Raw genomic sequence first — 14,492 nt, 5'->3', positions numbered from 1 at the left:
ACGTTTTGGTGCTCTACAACATTGATTAATTGTACCGTACTGTACGTAATCCATTGTCGTCTACTCGTCTACAATATGTGAGAATGAAGAAGAAAAGAAGCCCTTGAGGCGTCTTTGTAGATTAAAAAAAAAAATGAAGAAAAGAAGTGAAGAAACCCTATCTTGCTCATGATATAATTAAGTATACTGATAAAAGGTAAAAATAAATATTAATTAGGACTAATAGAGGACGAATGGAAGTTGTGCTCAATCCTAACAAAGTGACACAGTCAATTTCACAAACATACTCAATGCAGTAGTATGTTCCCAAATCACAGAGGCAATAGTAATACGAATCAAGAAATTGGAAAAAATTTCTAGAGTTCCTGCTCAATCTGTATTAGAATTCTCTTCCTAAACCAAAAAAAAAAGGGGGGGAAATTAAATGCAGTCATATGATATTAAAATTGGGTCGTACCTAGTTACACATGACTGAAAAGGGAGGTCGGATAGCCACCGCTACACCGCTCAATGGCCACCCATGATCCTCACTGCATACCACCTGAGAAACAGAAGCAGCAATGGACACAGATCTCGAAACACAGTAGCCATCGCTGTAAAGGACAAAGTCATTGCCTTGGGAACTTAGTGAAGATCGATGAAAATTGACCAGACCACATCAAAATGACTATTCCCTATGCAATTGAATCGACAGGGGAAATGAACCGTCGAAATCTCCGAAGAGTCGACGGCCCGATCCTAACAGTCGGTAAATTACTCTCCCATTCTAGAATGCCACAAAGATACTGGAGATGGAGAATAGATTTCATCAGGATCAAGTGGTGGGTTTGAGGCACTTCTCTATAATCAGAGAAGCTTACTTGCAGTCGAGTCATTTGATAGTATGCCAAGGGTTCTTACAATTGAGTAAAAATGTTTCCTCACCAACAGATGCATTCCATTGTTAGATTTCTAAAAGGTACACTTAGGATTGTAAAAAGATTCAGCTGCCAAGGGGAGGAAACAGGTCTGCCAGTTATGGAAGGGTGGGGAAGGGGCGTGGGATGGGTTTGGGATTCATAGAAATTGGTTGGGGCATTTTTTGAGAGCAAAAAGTAGTATAGATAGATATATATAAAGTTATCATCCAATAATATTCAGGTTTATTTGCGAAAAGCAATTTGGCCAATGAAAACCCATAAAACAAAGCATTGGACAATTAACCGTATTCTCTTTCCTCTCTCTTTCGGCAAAATGCTAAAAGGTAATGCAATTTCAATTTCATTATTCCTAGGACAATACTCTTGTTTATACCATTTACTAATCGAGTATCCTCTTAAGGGAAAAAAAAAAAACTATCTTCCCGAATGCTAGAAAACAAAACAGAACGTCTATAGCTTCTCGCAATCAATTTTATGCGGAAGAAGAAAAATTAAAACATCAACTCAATCAGTTTATATGTACTAAAACACCTCGGGACAGAGAACGAATGATACCTCAATCGTACTCGTACCTGGAAAAAATGAAAGATACAGTTAGAATCCAATAAGGCTAACTGGAAGTAAAGGCTTAAAATATTGAAGAAAACCAAGATAAGTAACTCATCGGTGAAACTCCATAATGGATCAACCAAAACCTCACCTACTTGTGGTCGATTAGTACACCATGTCAACGCTGCCGCCACCTCACTATATTCCATAGCAAAAAGAACCCCAAATCTGGATTTCCACAGACAAACTAATCACCACCTAATGCAAGAGAGATCCAAAATAAAAGCACTCCCTTGACCAATTTGTTTTAAGGAAAACGAAGAAGGCCAGATCCATAAATCAACAATACGGTCCCTTTCTTAAATTGTGGTAGGTAACAATTACTTGTAGAATAAATTACTTGTCAACCTTCCACACAAAAATTGGAGAAACCAATGCAGTATTCATAGCGAAAAAATTCATTCCAACAACAAAGCTTCTTCTACCAAGTCATACCTACTCTGCCGATTTTCTACTCCATTTCCCATTTACACCACCAATTTAAAGCACAAAAAGGAATTCTTTGTCACAGTAGACTACTACATGTAGTACAAAAGCACATCACAAAATAACCTTTTCATACCATCACAACACGATACTACACTTCTTTTTCATAAACGATGGCGGCTCCAATGGACTTCATGATTTGAATAAGAACTCACAACAGACTACCTAAACATAAAATAAAATCAAAGTGACTAGTACAAAAGGCGACCTATGTATTGGATGAGAAAAAAAACTCTAAAATCAGAGTAAAATAAACTCATACCTGCCAAGTTGCTACCAAAATGAATTTTTGAGCCACGTTAGTTTGTGTCAACACAATTTGAAAAAAAAAAAAACCTCCCTTGTTATATAGATGATTGAATAAAACAAAAAAGTTAGAAATTGTGGAACCTACAATGAACACACTGTGTTCCATGCACTTTCCTGGATGATGCTTGCATACGATGTATAAACTCAGTGGCTTGCATACAATTTTGAAATTTACACACTATCTAGATTTCGTTGAGGATTTTGAATTGTTTTTTCATGCACAGGATATAAGGCTTTTTGCACCCCGGTTGTACTGCCGTGGTGCTAACTATCTTTACAGCAAGTTAGAAGTACTCAAACCAATGGCTTCTATAAACATAAACATGGAAAGTGCCAAGAGTATTAAGTTCGTCGAAAAAATATATAGCTTCAAAAGTGCTCAGAGTTGCTACTAAAACAATAAAACAAATCTAGTAATATTGACAATTACTACTTCCATCCCAAAATATTTGTCTGATCCGCAAAACGAAAACTCAAAAATAATGCACTTCTTTCAAGAAAAAATTCAAAATTTTTTCATAACTCATCGTTATCTAGTACATTGTTGAAAAAAAATTTGATTTTTTCTTACAAAAATTATATTATTTTCACGCCTTCGTTTTGCGGACCGGACAAATATTATGGGATGGAGGGAGTAACTGTACCACCGACGGCATGAGGAATTACCAGTATAATCATCACATTCAATGGTTAAAGAAACTGTACCGTCAAGCTCAATCTTAGAACATAAAGCTCCTCAATGAAGGCAACCCATTCCCTCTTACTAAGGAGCAAATAAGAACAATTGCATTGTTTAAGCATATAGCAGTAAAGTTTATTACCAGAAGTGATACTCAGGGATGAGCTAAGGAACTGTGAACTACAAACCTGTTCATGATGCACAAAAGAAAGGATAGAGGCATCGCCGCATCAGCCATTGCCATTTAGTCCTGTGATTCGTCATTTGGACTTTCTTACAACTTGAGTGTTCCGTGTCTCCTTTACAAACAACAAATGAAATTTGTCATTTTCTCATTCCAATCGCCAGTCTAATCTAGTATGTTTTGCATTATTCACCCAGATGTAGCCTCAGTGCAGATCAAAAAAATTAGCAAAAGGGGGAAATAGCAATCTGATCTGATCTACGTGTCGCGTGTTCCCGTAGTGATAGAGCAATCTCCAAGAGTGTCACAATGGAAGGCAAAAAAGCAAATTAGCAATCTGAAAATAATAAGTTTTAATTAAATGGGAATGACTAGCGAATCACAAAATGGTACCAAATTAGGTAAATATCCTACCTAAAGCAATTTTAAGGCTGGTTTCAAAAGAATAAAAAAAATTAAATTTATTACTCCCTAAGCCTTTTCCCTTTTTGGCAATATTTATAATCGAACTTTGAATATGTCGGAAGAGCCAAAGCCATGCATACCAGTTCATAGTATCAACAAAAAGATAAGGGTAATGCAATTCAGAGTACCGGAAAAAAAAAATGTAATTCGGAGTTCATTATCTGTAGTAGAGTAATAATAATAGTAATACTTCTTTGGCTTCAAAAAAATGAGTACAGTTTGAGAAGCACAAAAGGGCATAACTTTCTCCTAGTCTTTGGTCCTGTATGGCAAACAAATTACCCATAAAACCCATAAAACAAAGCATTGGACAATTAGCTGTGTTCTCTTTCCTCTCTGTTTTGGCAAAATGCTAAAAGGTAATGCAATTTCAACTTCATTACTCCTAGGACAATACTCTAGTTTATACCATTTACTAATCGAGTATCCTCGGAGGGGAAAAAAAAACTATCTTCCCCAATGCTAATAAAATGTCTATGCCTTGTCGCAAACAATTTTACGTGAAAGAAGGAAAATTAAAACACCAACTCAAACAGTTTATATGTGCTAAAACACCTCAGAACAGAGAATGATTGATACCTTAGTCGTACTCGTACCTAGAAAAAATGAAAGATACAGTTAGAATCCCACAAGGCTAAATGGAGGTAATTGCTTAAAATATTGAAGAAAACCAAGATAAGTAACTCATCAGTGAAACCCCATAATGGATCAACCACAATCTCACCTACTCGTGGCCGATTAGTACACCATGTCAATGTTGCCGCCACCTCATTGCATTCCATAACAAAAAGAACCCCAAATCTGGATTTCCACAATCAAACTAATCACCACCTAATGCAAGAGAGATCCAAAACAAAAGCACTCCCTTGACCAATTTGTTTAAAGAAAAACGAAGAAGGCCAGATCCATAAATCAACAATATGATCCCTTTCTTAAATTGTGATAGGTAACAATTACTTGTAGAATAAATTACTTATCACTTTCCACACAAAAATTGGAGAAACCAATGCAGTATTCATGGCGAAAAAATTCATTCTAACAACAAAGCTTCTTCTTCCAAGTCATACCTAATCTACTGATTTTCTACTCCATTCCCCATTTACACCATCAATTTAAAGCCCAAAAAAGAATTCTTTGTCACATTAGACTACTACATGTAGTACAAAAGCACATCAAAAAATAACCTTATCATATCATCACAACACGATACTACACTTCCCCAGAACTCTAATTTCCTTTTTAGTCAACCCTCAAACCATGGCCATTTTTATCAAGAACGTATTTTATCAAGAAGGTAGAGCATCCAACAACAACAATAGTGAAAAAAATAACTTCTGTGAGTCAATTTGAAAGCTCCCGGTGGCAGCTCCAGTGGACTTCATGATTCGAATAAGAACTCACAACAGACCACCTTAACTGAAAATAAAATCAAAGTAACTAGTACAAAAGGGGATCTATGTATTGGATGAGAAAAAAACCTCTAAAAACAGAGAAAAATAAACTCATACCTGCCAGGTTGCCTCCAAAATGGATTTTTGAGCCATGTCAGTTTGTGTCTACACAATTTGAAAAAAAAAAAAAACCTCTCTTGTTATATAGACTAGGAATTGTCCGTGCCTAAAGGCACGGCGCAACACGTTTTGGAAACAACTAAATTGGATTGCCTTTTTTCTTCAATTGAACACCCCACCGACAACTCAAAAATCATTTTCTCAAATAAACTTCAAACATGGTCCATTTATTCAAATTGTGTACATAAATGACTACTCTTCTCTACTAATAACCATGTTCTTCATTTAACCTGAATTCTCATGAAAAAACACTAGGAATTGCCCGTGCTTGAAGGCACGGTGCGACGTAATAGCGAGTTTGCAACTAATCCAGAATTACAAATGGGCTAGAAATAAAGACAAACACCAACACAGTAAAAAAATGGTCCTGCCGCCTGAGATATGAACAGCAAGAAAACAATGGTCCCGCCTCCTGAGAAGATCGAAAGAGATACCCTAGAACCAACAATACCAAGATGATACTGTTGTGGCTTTCCTACGTTCACCCAATCTTACTATCCTAGCAACCCTTTACAACAACGCAAACACATCATATGAGATTCAGAAAACTAAGAAAAACGCGTCCTTTAATCATTCAGCAATAAGCTAGCAATCCACTTAGATTGCAATTTTGCAACCAAATCCTTTTCAACTGTTAAAATGAACAACTCATTCTACATTCACATTAATGACAACTCTAAGAACCAAGAGCATCATAAAAGAGTAAATCATTAAACCTAAAGCTAAAACAAAGAAAGAGATTAAAAATGAATATATCAATACGTTTCCTCCCCCAACCTGTACGCCAAGATCTTCGACCTTACCTACGTGAAACATAAAGCAGAATAGTTAGGTACCTCTTCCTCCATTAGCTGTTTCACTTAAAGTTGTTCTAGCTTTCCTACGTTCTACAGATTCAATCATTCAACTACATTTACAAACAACACAACCGTTATATAGCGAATGATACCCAAAAAATGGACATATTAGCCTCAACATCACAGTTCAGTACCTTTTTCTTCAGATTTTGAAGCATATGCTTTCTTTTCTTTTTTTGATCCAGAAGTTTTCTTATGCTTGACTACCCCAGAAGAAACATCAACGTTCTCGTCCTCTGTGTTCGTAGGATCTTCTTACTGAACCACTAAACAAAAAGGTCACAGTGAAAGGAAATTTGAGCCAGCTCAAGCAAATTTGAAAGTGAGTATTAGCCTTTGGGACAATTAAAACATGATTTCAAGTACTCCAACACTTGAAAGCCCTATTCCTAGTAACTATATCATGTTAAGCTTCTACACAAATCCAAACAGTACCGCAAAATCAAACCAATTTAACACCACTAATTTGCGACAAACTTAACACATTCAAACTACTTTGGCGTGTTATAGCAAGAATGAGAAAAAAATAATATAGATCTACACAACATCTCTAATGCGGCAAATAAGCCTTAGAAATTGCTCGTGCCTAAATGCACAGCTTGTCGTAAATAGAATTCAACCTAATGAGCTACCGTTAGCAATAGCATTTTGCTAATGAGAATTTAAGGAGTGAACATACATGTCCACACACCAAAACGCCTCTTCCCCTTAAGCTTCCTTGCTCCGAGAAAAAACCAACTTAGTCTACCAGATTTCTACCATATACCCCATATACGTAAATCGATGTTAAAAGAGACATGCATTAGAGTAGAATGTAGAATCAAAAAATAAGTCATGCATCACAATTATGTGGCACAACTTCATTTTCTAGCACGGTATATCCAACTTGACTCCTTCCAACATCCCCCTATTTTAAACCCTTGTGAATTGCCCAAACCCATTACCATCTGTAGCCTAATCCCGCACTACACATCCTAGCCCTCTCAAGTCTTCCCTTTGAAGCCAACAATCAAACAATCAAAGCAATAAAAAATTAGCTTTGTACAAAAGCATCAGATTCATGTTGCAGGACTTTTAATCACCTTGAATTTGAGTTGCCCTTGACATTCTGTCCATATCAAAGAACTCCACCGGTACTCCATCATCACGGATATCTCCACCATAGAGGGTTCAAGCAATCAAGTTGTCCATTTTCCCTACCTCGCCTGCATAAGAACTTAATGTTTAATGAAACCACTTTTCCAAAAAAATCATCACTATTCACCACAAACTTGTACGTACTGGACCCCGCACAACCACTCACCAATGAGCTTCCATATAAATTTAAAAAACAGAGTAAACTAAAAGCAAACATTTTGAATAGGCACATATCCAACAAATTACTTTTGATCACAATTTTGACCACTAAAGTAACCATACCCAAAATAATAAAGAACTTGCCACTAAGAAACAAAGAAAGAGAGCATGAAAAAAATTTAAATGAAGATGCAAAACAACAGTCAATAAAGAGATGATATATTTTACCAAACAAAGTAATTAAAAAGAATAAATTATAATGTCAAACATAAAAGAAAGAAAGGCTAGAAGTATACTTCATCTCCTGATATGCATAGTCCTAAGTCCTAACAACAACATAGGAAAGGAGATTAAGAAAACAAAATAGAGGAATAAAATCTTCATTCTTTGATACTACTTCAAATCAAATTTCTACTAAAATATTGTTCCATCAATAACTTTTAGCCGAGAACTAACGAAAAAGACATATATGCAGATAAGTAAATTGAAGCTTGTGATAAGCCCTCAAAACAAAGTTTGATCACCTTTTCCGATAGACGATAGAGCCCTAACAAATTTTGGAGGTGAAAGCTTCTGCCTCGAGATCACCATTTCACCGTTTTCTAAAAATTAGCAGTACATAAACCAAAAGCTAAGGAACGAAAATATTTCTTATCCCGAGTCTAAGCAAGAAAAACACAGATTGAGTGTCAGAGAGGGAAGAACTGAGGGTGTGAGATCCAATTCTTTAGAAATGCAGAAAAGAGGAAAAAATAAAGCATTTTGTTTGCAACTTATGTAGCTAAGAAATGAATTCGCTAAAGCATGCGTAATTCAATAAGGTGCCTGGTACATACTTATTGGTTTTGACCCTTCTGCTTGAAAGTCTCGCTCTTTAAATTTATGAGTTCTAGATAACTTTTGTGAGCTAAAATCAAACTTTCTTGTTTCATGTTGAAGCGAATAGAAACATAACTGCAGTAAAACTTTCCGAGAAAAACTCAAAAACTGTCACTCAGAAAAACTTTCATCGAACGGTTGGAATGCACAAAAACTAAGCATAAACCGAAAGGACTACAGTGAATCGTGCCCCCCCCCCCCCCCCCCCGGACACACACGCAGTAATTACCTAGCAATTCTCACCGAAGAAGAAGAAGACGAAAGAGGAGAGTGTGTGTGTGTCTGAGAGAAAGAGAGAGAGCGCTTTATTGGACACGTCACGTGTCCAATACACATCCCCGCGTGTCCCCATGTCCAATATGTGGACACGGCGCCCTTTTGGAGTGTCGGTGCTTCATAGGTAGTGAGCTAGAGTCAGTAACAAATACGTGGAGAAAAGAAAGTACAAAGAAATGCAAAAATTCCATGAAGAGGTTGAAATTGTATACCATTGCAGTCAAAAAAACATACACGGGTAGACTGTTATCCAGAGCTAAGTAGAGAGTAAGAGTTATATGAGCTTTGTCTGTAGAGGTCAAGAGCATCCTATAAGGGATTGTATTGATGCAAAGGTTACATTTTCAACGTCTAAGCAAAGGTTACATTTTTCAAAAATCACCATATTCCCATTTTGAACAAAAATTGTAGCTTATAAGTTCAATGCTTGTAATACCAAGCTAGAATAAAGGCATTCTAAATATGCGAAGGGACCCCAATCAGACCCTCCAGATCCTTGAAGACTACATAGAGATGTAACACTTACAATAATGACAGCTTTGTGCCTTTGTCAAAGCTTTTCAATCTTCAAAAGCGCAGGTAACTGCAAAATAAAATGTCAAATTGTTGTACAATGTCATAGTGATATATTTAAAGTAAAGGTAGAGATTAAGTAACAAATTTTACTCCATCAGCGAATGGTCTAAAAGATTTGGTAAAATCATAAAATGAATAACAAATGAAATCAAGTCATCCAACCTTTACAAATGATAGAACCCAAAAAAAATAAAAATTTGAAACACAGTTTTAAAGCTTAAGAATCTTTTTCTAGTTAGTGGTATTTAAAATTTCTTCTTCCTTTCAAAAGAAAAGTAAAATAGTAGAAGATTGATTTTGTTTCTACTTTATGAGGAAATTGACACCCATTTTGCCTTTTCTTCTTCCATTCAAAAGATAAGTAGAATATTAAAAGATTGATTTTTTTTTTTCTAATTCAAGAGAACTAGTAAATGAGCATGTGTTTTGCACGTGAAGTAATCAAAAGTGCTTTGACCTTGAGGAGATTCGAATATTGAAACTATTTTCTAGGGTGGATCTGAACACAATGTTCTCAAATAATTCATTAAAAACTATGCAATAACAGTGTCAAACGAAATGGAATAACTAAATTTAGTGCATTAACAATGCCCAAGAAAGAAATGAAAGAACCATAGTATATAGACTAGAGGCCGGGGCACACGCGATGCGTGTGCAAGTCAAACTTTGCATATTTTGTCAAAATTCAAGCAAACAATAAGTTGGAACTACTGTGCATACTTCATGAAAATTCAATTTGCACACGCATCACGTCTCGGCCTCTAGTTTGGCATTTTGAACACTGATTAATATTCAACAGCGTGCACAAATTGAATGTCAAAATACGGTCAAACAATAAGCACGAACCTATTGAGCATTAAAAAAATAAGAATGGTGGCACACACATCATGTATGCAGGTCAAATTCAGAAAATTATATCTCCAAGTAGACAATGCTAAGCCAATGAAAACTAGGGGGAAACAAAAAAATATATACCCAATTTGATTATTAACCACAATACAGATGCTCCACTATCAAACTAAACATAGTCTAACAAATAATATAATAATATTTGATCCTTAAAAAAAGGGAAGACAAACCCACCAGTTTGCATGTTTACTCTCAATTGGATCCATTACAATACTTGGAGTTTTTGGAACCAAGCTTTACATAGAGGGATCGAGTAGTTGAAAACTGAAAGATGCATTACATGGAGAGTGCTTTATTGATAAGGACAGGTTCAGGTTCAGTTCGTTTAGCAGATGAATCGAACTCAAATGAGCTCTTACCGAACCGAGCCTCGAACAGATTGTGAATGGCTCAGTTCATTTATAACCCTAGTTCCAAGTGGACCACCGATGTTTAGAACCAGTTATACATTTTATAATTCAACCAATAAGATCACCAAAGCAAATGGTATCAGGTCTTCTAAAAATCCAACATCTCAATAGTTCATGTCAATAATCCTCTTCATTACACACCAACATACTTTTCAATAGGCAATCATAGCATAGCACAAAACACTAATGAAATGTGTGAATAAGACCATCATAGCCAATTCTACCATATTCCCCAAACTCCAAAATTAATATTCCAAACCATAGAGCATCCTCCTATCCAATGTACACCTAATAAAAGACTATACCAGATCACATACTAAATATCCATTTCTTAGTTTTCCACCTAGACGTTAACCACACTCGAGCCGAGCATACTCAATGCACTCAGAACCACCAACCAAACGATCAATATAAGCTGCAACAAACATCTATGGATATCCCAAAAAAAAACTACTAACTCAAACAGACCCTAAATCTATAAAACTAAGTGCATCAGCAATGCCTAATAGTATATTCGTAAAGCTCCATCAATATAAAAATAACATTCAAAATCTTCTCTCTTTTTTTTAACTAAAGTGATACGTCAACGTTGAATATTTCATTTCTAGCTATCAAATTTTTCTTTCCCATCCAACTCCATAACAGTCAAGTTTTCAAAATACATATGGGTCCTCCCAAGGTAAGGGGGTTTTTTTTTTTTGTAACATCTTACCACAGTGCTCAACTATGAACCAACGACAATTCGACAAGATTATCCCTGAAATTACATTCTAGCTTCACCTAAAATGATTGTCCGGAAACAACAGAGAAGATAATTAACCAGTAGTCATGGAAAGAATCAAAACAATTTCAACCCAAACCAAGTAAGCTAAGCTCTAAGTATTTGACTTCTACAATTGGTTACTATGATCCATACAACCTCAAAAATCCAAAATTCTACTATCCAAAAGATATTAAAAAATATTTACCAAAGTATCACAAGTCCTATGGTGACCATACTGTCCAAACAACTTCATCGAACCATTCTCAAATAAATCTTCATAGGATTCCAACCAAATTATCAAATCTAGATTAAAATTTTAGGTAATAACAATACTTTCATACTTCATAGTCTATTCTACAAAATCAACTACGGTGACAAGACCTGATGTATTTAATAAATGCGATCTAATCTGATCACCTCAACTGAAGTTCAAGACGGCTACCAATAATATTGGTGAAGTGTAAACATATCCTTTATCAATTACCCAAACTCAATGGTGTCTTCAAAGCTAATAATTGAACTAACTAGCACCTAGTCTCACTTCCTAAAAGAACATATAATACACATCACAGCCTCAAATATCTTAAACCCACCTCGCATCTTGAAGACTAACTCTGTGCACTAACCCAAAATCTAGCACCATAGAATCTAGCAATTTTTTTTTTTTTTTGGTCATACAAAATCACCTGACTAAATCATCCCCAAAACTAAGAGTTCTAACCTTTCGCAGCATATGAGAACCCCAAAACTACTAATAATCAAGTCAGTATTACTTCAAAGTTACTTCAATGGCATGATAACAACTCTAATCACATAAGTTTACCCACACAAATTTTCACTTTCCTAAACTTTCCATAATTCCACAATAGCGATACTGTAATGCATTAAAATTTCAAAGCACCACCAGTGCACTCCATAACCTCATTGTCTAATCACCAATCATATTTGTTAGAAGTGTTTATTAGAGAAAGTGGGTTTGTTCCACATCGTCTATCTTATGTATGTGTAACTCTCCAGAGTAATATAAATAAAGGTATATGTGTAAGGGTTCATTAACACCCTATACACTTTTCCTCATCTCTAATAACATGGTATCAAAGCTTAACCTTAACCCTAATCCTAAACCACCACAATCCTAATACACCACCATCCTAATACACCACCATCTTAACCTTAATCCTAAACCATACCCTAGCCTTTGCCTTAACCCTAACCCTAATCCTAGTTCACTGTACTGTTCCCGCATACTGTTCACCGCGCACTGTTCACGGTTACTGTTCATCGCACTGTTCACGATTATTGTTCATCGCGACTGTTCACGGGGTACTGTTCACCGACGTACTGTTCACCGACGTTACTGTTCACCGAGTACTGTTCACCTACGTTACTGTTCATCACCTTACAGTTACTGTTCATCCCTGTTTCGGCAACCATCTTCATGCACTGGCATGCATCACCAGGCCCTGTTTTCTCGTTTTTGCAATTTCTGTTGATGTTTCTCTCATTCTGGTAACTATTTTCTATACTGTTCTTGTCAAGTATCGCTGTCATGTGGTGGACTAGTGGTTGTGAAGAATATGTTATGTTGGGGTTGTTGATATTGGGTATCTATCCAGCCTGGTGACCGGTTCGATGTTAGTATATTAGTTGATTTTGTTGATCAATAGTTATTGGTATTTTGCTTTGGTTGCGTATTGGTTATTTGCTAGTTATTGGTTGTTACCCTTCCATTGTTCGGTAGAATGTCTGAGAAGAAGGATTCTGATTCTGGTACTGTTTCTAGCTCTAATTCTACTATTGTTGGTAGCGTATCAAGTGGTTCTTGGTCTCGCGAGAGGCGCCCTATTACCTCCACACCATTAAATGGGGGCAATTATGTTCTTTGGGCTAAAGCTGTTGAGGTGTATTATATGGGTCAGTCTGAGGACTCTTTTTTGACTGATGAGCCTCCTGCTACTGCTGAACCTACATATAGGGCATGGAAAGCTGTTGATGCCCGTGTTCGTTCAGAATTATGGAATAGTATGACGGAACAGGTTGCTAGTACACTGATGTTCTGTGATACAGCTAGAGAGGTGTGGACACAGGCACAGGAGTTGTATTCAGGTGTCGACAATCTCCGTCGCACATATGATCTTCATTAGTCTTTCTTTAATATATCTCAGGGTGATGATTCTTTTGAGGAATATTATGCTAAGTTTCGGCGCATTTGTAATGAATTGGATATATGTGAGCCACTTACTGCTGATATTCAGGTTATACGGCGCCAGCGTGAACGTATGAGGGTTACTCGTTTTTTATCCGGTGCATCATCCACCTTTGGCCCTGTGGGTAATCAGATTTTGGGAAATCGTGACTTACCTCCGCTCAGCGAGGTATTCAGTCGTCTCCGACAGTCATCGTCTATTTCTGCACCGACTTCTGGTCGTTCTGCTTTGTCTTCCGCTATTTCTGACAGCTCTGCTTTGTCTGTCAGCCATGGTCGCGGTCGCAGTCGTGATTCTGGATTTAGTAGTCGTGGCCGCGATTATGGGGTGAGTGGTCGTGGCTTTGGTGGCCGTGATTCTGGGTTTGGAGGCCGTAGTCGTGATTCTGGAGGCCGTAGTTTTGGTCGTGGTCGTGGCTTTGGTGGCCGTGACTCTGGTTTTGATAATCGTGGGGGTCGCATATCAGGGGGAGGTGGCCGCGGTCGCCGCCGTGATTCAAGATTTTGCACTCATTGTTGGGGAACAAATCATACGGTGGAGTTCTGTTATAACCTTCACGGCTTTCCCCAGGCTTATCAGGCTACTATCTCTCAGGATACTGAACAGTTTACTCAATCCTCTGCCGATGTGGCTATTTCAGCCGAGGAGTACCAACGTTTTTTGTCATTTCAGGCTGCGACAGGATCCTCTACTGCTACGCTCGCTCAGACCGGTTCATCCGTTGCTTGTGTTGCCTCCTCTTCTTCCTCTCCTTGGGTTATTGACTCAGGAGCCACAGATCATATGACTGGTACATCTGCTTTCTTTGATCACCAACCGGTTGGTAAAACATCTCATGTCACCTTAGCCGATGGCTCTACCACTGTTGTTACTGGCTTCGGTTCAGTTCCTGTCACTTCCTCTTTTACTTTATCATCTGTATTACATGTTCCTCGTTTCCCGTTTAATCTTATGTCTGTGAGCCGTCTTACAAAATCTTTAAATTGTTCCGTCACATTTCTTCCTCATGGCTGTGTTTTTCAGGATCTCAAGACGGGGAGGAAGATTGGTGGGGGCATTGAGCGAGGTGGCTTATATTACTTGACTGTTTCTCAGC

General features: G+C 37.2%; 1 long non-coding RNA gene across 5 annotated transcripts in view; it reads right to left on the bottom strand.

Annotated features, from left to right (window-relative positions):
- LOC131313129 (uncharacterized) overlaps positions 1-14,492 on the bottom strand; it is a 35,014-nt gene that overhangs the window by 852 nt on the left and 19,670 nt on the right. The window contains exons 4-7 of one of the 5 annotated variants that reach the window (XR_009196080.1): positions 7,163-7,285; positions 3,192-6,346; positions 2,278-3,087; positions 458-1,727 (exon numbers count right to left, since the gene is read on the bottom strand). This is a non-coding gene — a long non-coding RNA (uncharacterized LOC131313129). Of the gene's footprint in view, positions 1-457; positions 1,728-2,277; positions 6,347-7,162; positions 7,286-14,492 lie in introns of all 5 variants that reach the window. The other 4 variants (XR_009196082.1, XR_009196079.1, XR_009196081.1 and 1 more) reach the window with 4 other exon arrangements.

The sequence above is a fragment of the Rhododendron vialii genome, chromosome 13a (genome assembly GCF_030253575.1).
Source record: "Rhododendron vialii isolate Sample 1 chromosome 13a, ASM3025357v1".
NCBI lineage: Eukaryota > Viridiplantae > Streptophyta > Magnoliopsida > Ericales > Ericaceae > Rhododendron > Rhododendron vialii.
The sequence above is the reverse complement of the archived record's forward strand: the minus strand, read 5'-3'. Positions and strand labels throughout refer to the sequence as shown.